A 13,468-nucleotide genomic window follows, 5' to 3' on the forward strand; every position below is an offset into this window, starting at 1 on the left:
CTAAAAAAAAAAAAAATAGGGCAGCTAGGTATGCAGTGGATAGAGTGTTGGACCTAAAATCAGGAAGACTCATATTCCTGAGTTCAAATCTGACCTCAAACACTTACTAGCTGCGTGACGCTGGGCAAATCACTTAACTCTGCCTCGGTTTCCTGAGGTAAAATGTGCTGGAGAAGGAAATGGCAAAGCACTCCAGTATCTCTGCCAAGAAACCCCAAATGGGATCAAGAAGAGTCAGACACAAACTGAAACAACTGAACAATAACTATGTGTTTAATGCAGATAGTCAACAAGCACTTATTTATTAAACACCTACTATGTGTCAGGAAAACCCCAAATGGGGTCACAAAGAGGCAAACAACTGAACAATAACTATGTGTTTACTGCAGATAGTCAACAAGCACTTACTTATTAAACACCTACTATGTGTCAGGAAAACCCCAAATGGGGTCACAAAGAGGTAGACACAAACTGAAACAACTGAACATTTTAAAAATAGGAGATCTAAAAAAATCTTTTAATAACTGAAGTCAAATTTCCCACTTGTTCTCCATCCTGGATATACTTACCTTTAGCCCTTATCCTCAAATATTCTTATGTGTCTAATATTGAGAGAGAAAAATTTATCTTTTGTTGGACATGATCAAGCTTAAGTGAAGCTGTCTCCCTCCTACATTAGATATATCCTGATTCTCAATTTCTAGTGCCTTTCTCCATCCCAATTCCCTGTTATTTTCTTTGCATTTATTTTGTAATTATTTATATGGGTGTTCATACTTTTGCTTTTCAATAGAAAATAAACTAAAAGGAGTTTGCTATCTTATTTTTTTATCTTAGTTGCAGCTGGCACAAAGAAAATATTCATTTCATTGGTTGTTATCAGACCGATTCACTAACCAAGAAGAACACCCCACCAAAAAACCCCCATGTTTTTTAAATTGGAGGAAGAGCATCTTCTTGGGCCTCGGTTTCCTCATCTGTCATATGAGGGAGTGTGGATGCAATAACCCCTAAGGTCCCCTTTTGGCCCAAATCTGTGATTCAATGACTAGATGGACCCTGAGATCCAATCAATCAATGGACATATATTATGTGCCAGGTGCTATATTAAGCACTGAGGATACAAAAAAAAAAAAGACAATGCCTGCCCTCAAGGATCTTACAATCTAATTGTTTAAAAAAGCTTGTGAAGATTCCTTCTAGCTTTAGATCTACAATCCAGTATTTAAATCCTTTTCAATTCCCTCCCTGACACTTCCTTACCTGGTCTTGCTGCTTTTCCCCCCAAATAATCTATCTGTCACTACTGGAGATACGGGGGTTTGGAAAACAAGTAGAACCACGGCAGCAGCAATGACAACAGCATCTCACCCTTGTGCAGTGCCTCAGAGTTTGCAAAACACTTACTAACCTCATCGCATTTGATTCTCTTAACAATTATATAAGACAGGTGTGCCCCTGGCTCCATTTTCCATACGAGGAAACAGAATTAACAAGCTGAGGAGACTACCCAGAGGTAGTTCCTTAGTTGGTGAGTGTCGGAGGTGGGATTTGAACCCAGGCCTTCCTTACTCAAAGTCCAGCATCAAATCCATGTCTCGGCATTTCTCATAGGGTCGGTCGTTTGCTAAGTTAAGCACAAACTTTTGGGAATCCAAGCCTTGTAAATTCTGTGACCCGCCTCCTGTGTGGGGAGAAAGAGGGACTGACCTCTCTGCTAAGCCTCTCTCAGTGCCCCAAGGTCCCACATTTGTAAAAGGTAGACCCATCTCTAACTGCCCTGGAGGACTGATGAGAGGATTTTTCCTGACAGTTGATAAAATAGGGTTATATTCTGGGTCAGCAGCTGGACAGCGCTAGTTAGCTGGGGCACCCAAACTGGGAAAGAGCCGAAGCTGAGTTGAAGGTTCATAGTCTTCTGGTGCTGGAAATCAAAATTAGCCAAAGGGTCTCCAAACGGATTATGCCACGATGTAATTTGTTATCTGTAAGACCAATGTTTGGGAGGCAAGAGGTTAAGACAAAGGCCCCGGAGTCCCTGTTTATTAGTAGTCAGAACTGGCCAAAAGCCTGAGGGAGCTAGGAGGTCAACCAAACTGGAAGAAATAATCTCGGTATTTGAGGGCGAGGCCAAGACAATGGGTCTAGAATCCAGCCTTAGCAACAGCAAATAGGTCACAGAAGAGTGCTTGAATTTAATGCACCTACTCTTTCTTTCCTATTTGCTTTTTTAAAATTTTAAATCCCCCCCACCAAGTAGTAAGGATTTATTTCTCTCCTACCTATCCTCCTCTATCCATTTAAAAGAAAAACAAAAGCCCTGTAGTAAATATGTAGACAAGCATTGGCCATGTCAAAAATTTGTATCTTATTTTACATCTGGAGTCCACCCCCTCTCTAGAAAGATGCAGATGGAAGGCTTCATTATCAATGCTCTGAAATTAAATTTGGTTATTGTGTTGATCAGAGTTCTTATGTCTTACAAAGTTGTCTTTACAGCGTTGTTGTTATGGTATACATTGTTTTCTTGGTTTGGCTCACTTCACTCTGTATTGTTTCATCTAGGTCTTCCCAGGCTTCCCCTCTGGTCAGTTTAATATTTTCCATTTGGTTTGGGTAGCCCTGAATTTCTTAGGAAATAAATTCATGTAGTTGGCATATGACTAAGTACGATTTTGTTTTTCCTGGTGGAGGTAAAGGTAGGGAATTTATGTGAGCCAGTTTGATTAGATTTTTTTTTTTACTAGTACCGGTTAAGGAGAAATATATAAGTAGGAATCCTTTAAAGAAGGCATGTAGAGTATTGTAGGCCCTGGAGCCAAAATAATGAATAATAATATCTAGTATGTATGTAACACTTTAAGGTTTGTAAAACAGTTTACAGATACCTCATTTTATCCTCGCAATAACCTCCAGAAGTAAGGTGCTATTATTATCCTCATTTTATAGATGAAGAAACTGAGGCAGATAGAAATTAAATGACTTGCCTATGGTCACACAGCGAGTAAAGTTTGGATTTGAACTCAGGTCTTCCTAAGTCCAGGACCAGCACTTGATCTTCTGTACGTCCTAGCTTTTTGCAGGCTGTGTGAGAAGAATCTAGACTGTGTCATAAAGTATTAGTCTTTCTTGGTTCTGCCTCTGCTACTGGTTGCTGAGTTCCAGTAAAGATCTGGAAAAAAATTTTAGAGCCTATAACATTTTCTCAAATTGATTTGAATTCAGCAATTAGTTGGTTCCAATATATTTACAAGCTAAGATGAGCAGAAACATCATCAGACTGTAAGGAGTGTCCTTGCAAGGGACTTGCAAATCTGAAAACACTCTATAATTGTGAACTTATTATTATTGATATATTGTTTCCTATTATTTTAATTTTGCATAAGTTCTATCTCCCTATTAGGCTGTAAACTCCAGAAGAGCAGATTCTATTTTAAAAGAAAATTAGCCAAAAGTAATATAATTTATATTGACTAAAGACCTCTTAAATATTATTAGGAGCAATAGAGAGGCCAACCAGTCACTAAAGACAGTATAAAAAACCGATGATCACTCACATGGAAGAAAGAAGAAATGGCAATCTTGATGTTTTCCAGGTGACAAACTTAGAGATTTAGGAGTCAGTCTGAAGAGTCTATGTGAATAATCAAGGAAATATGAGTGATAAAGTGATTTTTAAAATCACAAATGCCTCAAAGTTCTCTGTTCCATTAAAAATCCATTTTTTCCCCTTATGGGATTATACTCAGCTTTACAAGGTAAATAATTTATAGCTGTAATCCCATATCTTTTGCTATTTGGAATATTGTATTCCAGCATCCCTTCCTGTTTATAGAGAAGCTGCCAGGTCTTGTGTGATCCTGACTTGAATTTCTTCTTTCTGGTTGCTTGCAGTATTTTTCTTCAATATGAGAACTCTGGATTTTGACTATGCCATTCCTAGGACTTTTCCTTCTGGGGTTCTTTTAGAAGGTAATTGGGTGGTCCTTTCTATTTTCACTTTCCCTCTGATTCGATTAGAATTTAGAAGTTTTCATTTATTTTTTCTTGAAATGTAACATCTAGCTTGCCTGTTAGAAACGGTTTTCGGGGAATCCAGTGATTATTAAATTATCTCTCCTTGACCTGTTTTCTACATGAGTTGTTCTTGATGTCACATTATCTTCTATTTTTTTTTTAATTTTTGATTTTGTTCTACTATTTTTGGATATTTCATGGAGTCATTGATTTCTGTTTGATCTATTTAGTTTTCAGGGAATCTGTTACTAAAATAAAGCTTACCACTTTGGCTTTTAAGCTATTTATTCTCTTTCCCAGTGTTTCCTCAAGACCTTTTTTACATCATTTTTTAAAAACAACTTGCTTTATTTTTTCTCAGGATCCATGTGATCCCTGTGGAAAAATCATCCTCTCCCTGTAGTCTTTGCTTAGAGATAGAGTTGCTATCTCCTTTTTGGAAACACCTAGATTTTCTTTAAAATTTTTTTAAAATTTATTTTGCTAAATACTTCCCAATTACATGTAATTTTTTTTTTCTTTTTTGGGGGGGCTAGGCAATGAGGTTAAGTGTCTTGCCCAAGGTCAGACAGCTAGTAAGTGTTAAGTGTCTGAGGATGGATTTGAGCTCAGGTCCTCCTGACTCCAGGGCTGGTGCTCTATCCACCGCGCCACCTAGCTGCCCCCATGTAAAAATTTTTGACATTCATTTTTAAAATTTTGAGTTTCTAATTCTCTTTTTCCTTCTTAACTCTCCCCCACCCATCTATATGATAGAGATTATACATGTGAAGTCATGCAAAACATATTTCCTCATTAGCCATGTTGCAAAAGAAAACACACACAAAAGCCAAGAAAAATGAAGAAAGTAAAAAAAAAGTATCTTCCATCCGCACTCAGAGTTCCCCAGTTCTTGTTCTCTTGTTCTCTCTCTCCCTCTCTCTCTCTCTCTCTCTCTCTGTCTCTCACTCTCTCTCTCTCTCTCTCTCTCTCTCTCTCTCTCTCTCTCTCTCTCTCTCAGTGGATAGCATTTTTCGTCATGAGTCCTTTGGAATTGTCTTGGATCATTCTATTGATCAGAATAGCCAAGTCTTTCACAGTGGACTGTCATTACAACATTGCTGTTAGTATGCGCAACGATCTCATCCTGGTTCTGCTCACTTCACTTTGCATGCATTCATATAAGTCTTAGGTTTTTCTGAAACCATCCTGCTTGTCATTTCTTATAGCACAATAATATTCTATCACAATTATATATCATAACTTGTTTAGCCATTCCCCACTTGGTGGGCATCCCCTTAGTTTCCAATTCTTTGTTACCATAAAAAAGAGCTACTATAAATATTTTTGTACATCTAAGTCCCCATCCATTTTCTTTGATCTCTTTGGAGTACCCACCCAGTAGCTGTATTGCTTGGTCAAAGGGTACAGACAGTTTTATAGCCCATTTGGCTTATTTCCAAATTGTTCTCTGGACTGGTTGGACTAAGTTCACAACTCCACCAACAATGCATTAGTGTTCCAATTTTTTTCACATTCCCTCCAGCCTTTGTCATTTTCCTTTTTGATCATGTTAGCAAATCACATAGTTGTTAGATGGTGCCTCAGAGTTGTTTTAATTTGCATTTTTCTAATCAAAAGTTATTTAGAGCATTTTTTCATGTGACCATAAATAGCACTGGTTTCTTCTTCTGAAAGAAATCCTTCGATTTCTAAAATACATTCATACATACATGCATACATACATATATATTATATATATATATACACACACACACACACACATACATATATGTGTTGTATGTTATTTTCTCTGATTGCTGTTCTCCACCTTTAGTTTCTAAACTGGGGCTTTGTGCTGGGACCATCCACTGCCTCCTGCCGACCTTTTGGTTGGGGTGGTGAGGTCTGCTTGGGCTTACTCTGGTCCCCTAGGTTCTTGGATTGGCCTGGACCTCCTGGGATGAGGCCACCCTGGATCTCTGAGGCCTTGAATGCCAACTCTTCAGGGCCCTCACTAGGATCTCAGAATAGGATATTAGAGACTCGGGAGCCCTGGGGTGTCCCAGTGCTAGTCCCACTGCTCTCTGGGCTTCCAAGGATCCAAGGACACCTGTCTCTGGCCCTTCTGTGGTTGAGCTGAGAGGGTGTGGGTGTGGGTGATGATGGTGGTGATGGTTTCTGGGCTTATTTGCCCATATTGGCACTTGCTTTGCTTGATGATAATTGATAGTAATCATAACTCTAGATCATATTTACGTAGCTCTTTAAGGCTTACAAAGCGTTTTACATGCTATCTGTTTTGTTCCTCACAACAGCACTCTGTGGCAGCGAATTATTATACCCATTTTACAGAGAAGGAAACTAAGGCTGAAAGAGTAAGCAATTTGCCCAGGTCCTCTTGAGTCCAGCACTCTATCTACCCTACCACCTAGCTATCTAGATGACTTCTGAGCCCCTCTCTAACTCTACAGCCATGTTATGACGATGATAGGTGGGTGGCTACATGGTTTCAGTGAAATGAGATTCACAGGCCTAGACTTTGAATCCTGGCCCTGCTATGTTTTCCTTGAGTGACTCAAAATCTCTGGACCTCGGCTTCCTTTTCTGTGAAATCAGGGTTTTGGAATCGATGGACCCTGGTGCTCCTTCTGGCTCCGTATGACGCTAGGCTCTCAAGGTCAGAGACTTATCATGAATGGGGCAGCTTGCTTCCACACGTTTAACATATGACGCTATCAAGTCCAAATCTGGCCATCCCCGAGCTCTCATATGTTATTGATGAATTTCGCCGTCTCCCTGGCAACATGGTTAATCAAGGGGAACGAGGAGTCATCGTGTGACCTGTCATCTCTTTCCCACAAACTGGGCCGTGCTGTGACTCCCCAGTGGATTCTGTTGCCGAGTGTCAGTGATTTCTCCCTCTCAGAGCATTCAGAACTTTCTCATTCATACCCATTGTCCAGAGCAAAAGCAATTCCCGTTTCAGATGACGGGCTGGATCACGTGACCTCGGAGGTCTTTTCTAGCTACAGAGACGCTATGATTCTTAGTTTGCTGTGACCGTTTGTGGTGAATAATGTCTGATGCTGGTGTTCCTCTCATCTTCTATGTCCTGTGTCTCCAGGTTTGAAATTCAGATCATGTCTCAGACACTTCTAGCTATTCCACCCTGTGCCTCAGTTTCCTCATTGGCAAGAGGAGGGCATTGGGCCTTTTATGGCCTCAAAGAACCCAGCCAGCTCTATATCTATGGTCCTAGATAGCTATCGTATACAGTATTACTCAGCAGGAGTCAAGATCACTCTTAGGTAAGAGGCAAACCAATCCAGTTGAAGCCATTTCCCATCGATGGAAACTCTATCTCCTCGTCTGATCAACTGAGCCCAACTCCCTAATCATTTCAGAGAAATACAGTCAAACTGCATCTTGACTGGAGATCTTTGGTCCCTTGGGAAGCACAGAGATAAGACACGGTTTCAGGGACCAGTCCCCAAACGGGCAGCTTCTGCATGTACCACCCTGACTCACCCAAAGAGGCAGGAGGAGAGGTGATCAGCTCTGGGGCCACAGAAGTCCCTGGTTCTTGTTCTTCTACCGATGTTCCTCTCAAGGAGCTCATCAAATCTCTCAAAGATAATTTCCTGGGTGAGAGCACCAGGTAAGCAGCTAGGTCAGATCACCAACCTGAGACTTTAGCCTCACTCACCCTTCATAGACTGGCATGGAGGCGGGAGATGCGACACCACCTGATTTAGGCTTCTGCTAAGGTGATAGGACTAGTAAGTATGTTGAGTAGAGCGGAAGGTAGATCAAGAATGTTCTCTTGAAGGAAACAGCATTTAAACTTAACCTCGAAGAGAGCTAGGGGTTCCTAGAGGCAAAGACAAAGGACAGTGCTACAGGCATGAGGGACAGCCTGGGCAAAGACATAGAGGTGGGTGATGGAATGTTGTGTTTGAGGAGCAGTTAGTAAGCCAGCTGGGCTGGAACGCAGAGTGAGTAAGGAGTCTAGAAAGACAGGCTGGAGCCAGGATGTGAAAAGCTTCAATGCCAAGCAGAGAAGTCTGTATTTCATTCCTGAACCAGGGAGAGACCCCCTTGGGTACAACCTTAGATGAAGTGTTCTCCCAGTAGCCTCTGGGTCACCATAGAGCCAATGAAGGGAGCCTCAGAACTGGGGATCTAGGGCTTCAAGAGATCTTAAAGACCACGCCTCTTTCTTCCATTTTATAGATAAGGAAACTAAGGCATTGACCACTGTTACATAGACAGTGATTGTCAGGAATGGTATTTGAACCCAGGGCCTCTCCTACTACTATGAAGGCAGTGTTCTTTACACAGAAATGCCCTGTCTCCTCCATCTCTTATTCTCTTCACCTTCTCTCTCCTCCCCTTTCTTCTTTTTTCCTTCCCTTCCCCCTCTTCCCCTTCTCTTCCTTTCTTCCTCTCCCCTCCTTTCTCCTCTTCTTCCCCTCCCTCCCTCTCTCCCCTCCCCCTTTCTCCCACTACCCTTCCCCCTTCCTCCTTCTCCCTCTTCTTCCTCCTCCCACTCCCATCCCCCTTTTCTCCCCCTCCCTCTATCATAACTGAACAACAACAAAGTTCCTGGAATGCCAAACAGAACTTTCCTCCTACAGCTGCTCAGTCCAGCAAAGCCAATGCTCCCCTCTTCTGGGCTACCTCTCCATCTTTGGACAGTTCTCATCAAAAGGGAGTTTATATTGAGCTCTGCCCTAATTTTGTTTCTCTCATGCCCACACTCTCTCGCACCAGATGGAACACGTGCCTTCTTCCACCAGACAGTCCTTCAGTCCCTTGAAGGCAGTTCTAATGTTCTCCCTGGGATTTCTCTAGGCTAAAGGTCCCAAGTGTCTTCAGTTAATCCTCAAATGTCATGAACGCAAGCCCCTTCTCCATCTTGGGTGACCTGTTCTCTGGAGCTCAAAGTGACCTCAGGAACCATTTAGTCCAACCCTGTCATTTTACAGATAAGGAAACTGAGGCCTATGGATATCATGTGACCTTTCTAAGATTATACAGTTAGGATTTGAACCCAGAGCCTCTGACTGAGAGCCAGTGCTCTTTCCAGTGTACCCAAGCCACTATTTCTCAAACAAAACCACTTAATTCTTTGGATGGCTCCCGTTATTAGGATCAGGACTTTTTTTCTTACATCCCTCTGAAATCTGCGTCTCTTCCACTTTTACCTAGATTCTGTCCTTGGGGACCAAAGAAGCAAAGGCTCATAATAATTCCATTTTTCACACCATCCCTCCTGGCCTAGGACTCAGTGAGTGCTTAATAGGCGTTTGTTGAATTAAACCAAAAGGAAGCAGCAGCTTAAGAGCCAAATGTGTTTTTTTCTCTCTCGTTCCTACTGCACTCCCACCTTTATCTAAATGACGACCTCTAGAAAGGATTCCTGGCAATGGAGGGGTAAGGCTGGATGGCCTAGGGGAGCCCTCCCAGAGCTGAGAGACTGTGACTCTGCTTTGACCTGACTTGTGAATGGAATAACTGGGTCATTATGGGTGCATCCAAGACTCACAGGACTCAATTCCCTTAAAGCGCTCTCATTTCCCCCTTCCTTGAAGAACAGCCGGCTTGGGTGGGCACATGGGTAAAGAGCAAAAGGAAGCTATGGAGGGTATCTTCCTTGTTTGACCTTGGAGGCCAGAAGAATAGACGGGGTTAGCAAATGAGATTGTATTGTAATGTGCTTAGCACAGTGCCTGGAATACAGTAGGTGCTTAATAAATGTTTAGTCCCTCCTACTTCCACACCCAAGCAAGAGATATGTGGCATTATCATTTTAAAAAATAATGCTTTATTGATATCTTTTGTTTTTCCATTATCTATACTTCCTAATATATTCCTCTCCTCTTTTCTTTGCCTCTCAGAGAGCCATTCCTTATTACAAAGAATAAATAATGGGGGGAAAGCAGTTTGGTGAAAGTAACCAACATATCAGAAAAGTTATTACCACCACCACCACCTTCTTCTTCTCTTCCTCCTCCTCCTCCTTCTCCTGCTCCTCTTTTCCTCCTCCTCCTCCTCCTCCTTCTTCTTCTCTTCCTCCTCCTCCATCATCATCATCACCCATCATCTAAAAACCAAGAAACTTCTTTATTCCCCTTTTTAATCAACCAAGAGAGGGAACATTGGTGGATAGGGTGCCTATGTCTAAGTCAAGAAGACCTGGGTTTAGGTCTTGCCTCTGATGCATCTTGAGTGTGTGACCCTGGGGAAGTCACCTAACTCCTCACTGTTCCAGGCAACTTTCCAAGACCGTAAGGCACGGAGAAGGTGCCACTCTGCTGTGGTGGAGGGGTCTTCTCAAATGGGAGTTCCCCAAATCAATGACATCACAGGCCCAGTCCCTATCCCCAACCAATCAAAAATCCAACTGGATCAAATATGAATTAAGTAGTAGGAGGGAGTGAGAAGTGGGGAATTATAGGTGAAATGAGTGAAGGAGGAGCGCTGGAGATGCCTGTCCACCTGTGACCCCTTCAGCGGAAGACTGCTTTTCTTGGGTCTTGTGGGCCCTAAGGGAGTTCCCCGTGACCTCAGGACAACCCTGCTCTCTGCAGTTGCCTCACAGTAAATGAAATGATCCCTTCTTGCTGCAAACAGGCCAGTCAATAACCATTTTCATCCCCCGGCAGCCCGCAGGAGTGGATTTACAGCTGAGTGGTAAGAATAAGACGGAATGATCAATGGATCCCCAGACGGGCTCCTCCAGGAGACACAAATGTATATTGTAACAAAACTTTATTTTCTTCTGAAAATTGCCTGCATGATTAATATGACCTGACATCACCTAAGATGTTCAGCATAAAAAACAGCCATATTTCTCCCTCTCTCCTGCTTCCTTGCTCACTTTCCATTTTGCTCTCGAATGGGTTCTCCAATATACTTTGCAATTTCACACCTGGGGAAAAAGTATTTGTTAAAAGTGGATGGCCCTGCATTTCCATTCCAATTTATTTCTTCCCTGAGTTTCTTACTTGGTGTTGACTAAGTGTGAAATAAAATTTAAAAATTTTTTAAAGAAACTTCTCACTTGCAGTTTTGACAGAGGACCCAGGACTCCAGAATCCCTGGGATCTGGCACCTAACTACGCACCCAACCCCTTCCCTTGTCCTTTGGTAAAAGGAGGCATCCAGCCTTATAGCCCTAGGATACCAATTAGCTGGGAGAGAATCAGGGAAGTGGCCAGCCCTGCTACTTCTTCCTTAGACCCTCACAGTGTCAGGTTGGGCAAAGCAAATGGGTCACGGGAGAAGCACAAACCCAGGTGCACTAGCCTTGAATCACCATCTCTCACTCAGATGATAAGATCTCTTCCTAACCAGTCTCCTACATCCATTCTCTCTTGTCTCCAGTCCATCTTCCAAACTGATATTCCTAAAGCACACTTCTCCATTCAAGATGCTTCAAAGACTCTTCGTTGCCTGTAGAATAAAATATGGACCCCTCTGATTAGCGGGTAAAGCCCTTCTCAATATGGAGCCACCTGTCTTTCTAGGTAGATTACATTTTACTTCCTCTCAAACCCCCAGTACTCCAGCCAAACTGTCTGACTTGCACTCACTCCTATAAGTAAGGTGACATTCCTTCTTCCACAAGAATGACTTTGCCCAGGTTATCCTTGGAATTCCTAGCTCTCTCCAGGACTTGCATGGTCTACCATCTTTATGAGGCCTTTCCCGAATTCCCAAGTTGCTAGTACCTGCACTGCCAAATTGTTACATGTTTATTTAGTATATGTATGTGTGTGTGTGTGTTTTATGTATCTATTTCTTTCTATCTATCTATCTATCTATCTATCTATCTATCTATCTATCTATCTATCTATCTATCTATCTTATCTATCTATCTATCTATCTATCTATCTATCTATCTATCTATCTATCTATCTGACCAGATATATCCCCTTGGTGGAAAGCAAGCTACTTGAAGGTAAGAAATGGCTTATTTTTTATTTCTGTCTGCAGTCCCTGCACTGAGTAGGCACTTAAGAAAGTCTTGGAAACCAAACTGCTTAGTGTTAGATCTTGTTAAATAACACGGTTGTGCTGGGACCGTGCAAGGCTGGCATGTTTGCCATCTCCTGCTCTCCTTAGCTCTGGTGTTTTGGGCCCCATCTAGTACCAGGCTGGCTCAGGGCACTTGTCTAAGGGCCCCTCTCTGGTGTGTACCCAAAATAGTGTGGAATACATTAGATTGTGAGCCCTCAAGGGTGAGGACTGACCTGCTTCTCTTTGCATGCCCAGTCCTTAAGAGATAGGTTGTGACCAGATTCAAGTATGGTTCCTTTGATTCCCTATCTGGTGGTCTTTCACTCCAAGTGTGGAATGTGCCTGGAAGAGCTAAAGGTATGGAAGGACTAGAACAGAAAGCCCAGCTGAGAAGTTATTGGACTTTTGGCATGTGATAAGGGACCAGACCTTGATGGCAGCCACAGAAATGGTGGCTGATGGCAGGTAGAGGGTGTGTGAGAGGAAGAAGTCTTAAGACTGGATGATTACAAGATGGATGATACCAATTCCCAGAGAGGGAAGTCATAGGGGAAGCTGGTCTGGGGGCAGCAGTGGTGAAGTTGAGGTTCCAGTCTGTTGAAGGGACTGCCTGAGATTCACATGTGTCTGGATGCCTGTGCAGCAAAGCGGGTCAGGACAGAAGCAGCTGTAAGACTGATGTTCCATCCTCCGACGGCGGGGTTTGTTCCCATCGAAGCTAGTTGGAGGGAGCCCTGGGAGACAGCAGAATTAGGAAAGCCTTGGCTGGAGAATTTGAAGTGGGGCATCGTTAGGAGTGGCTCCCACTTTTTAACGAAGGAAGCTGAGATCTGGGGAGGGGTGGAGGGTGAACAAATCTATTTTGCCCGGTACCTGATCTCATTGCCATGGGTACCCCAACCAACACCCCAGTATACAAAGCTTTGGACATGTTATCTAGAGCAGTAGATTCGGCATCTTACTTGCAAAGTAGCTTCAGTCTCGAAAGTGTAATGGACTCAGAGGTTTCTAAGATAAAGGGGGGCCTTTCAGAGAAAGGACATTTAAGAGTTCACTGCTACGTGGGAATTCAGTGATGGGAACTGTTTCTCAAGGAAGTGCAGTCTCAAGCCAACCATGAATTCGTTTAATGTGTAATGAAATCAGACTTTTTTCCCCCTTGGATTTCCAGTCTATATGTGTTGGGGAGCTATGTGTGAGTTTTCTAATACACAGTCACATTGAGGTCATTCCCATAACTTTTGCAGAGAGACAGACTTAGACAAGATCAGAGGTCAGTGGTTCCTAGCTCTGGAGATAGAAAGGATCTCAGCGGCTTTCTATTTTATAAAACCTCATTTTACAGATGGGGAAACTGAGGTTTAGAGAAACTAAGTAATTTGCCCTAGGTCAATTGGATAATATGGATCAGAGGCAGGATTTGAACCCAGGTTCTCTGACTTTA

General features: G+C 42.6%; 1 protein-coding gene across 1 annotated transcript in view; it reads left to right on the plus strand.

Moving 5' to 3' along the window:
* GALNT17 (polypeptide N-acetylgalactosaminyltransferase 17) overlaps positions 1-13,468 on the plus strand; it is a 446,071-nt gene that overhangs the window by 182,196 nt on the left and 250,407 nt on the right. The window lies entirely within an intron of this gene.

Source organism: Phascolarctos cinereus, unplaced genomic scaffold, assembly GCF_003287225.1.
Source record: "Phascolarctos cinereus isolate Bilbo 61053 unplaced genomic scaffold, phaCin_HiC Scaffold_5;HRSCAF=322, whole genome shotgun sequence".
In the NCBI taxonomy this organism is placed as follows: domain Eukaryota; kingdom Metazoa; phylum Chordata; class Mammalia; order Diprotodontia; family Phascolarctidae; genus Phascolarctos; species Phascolarctos cinereus.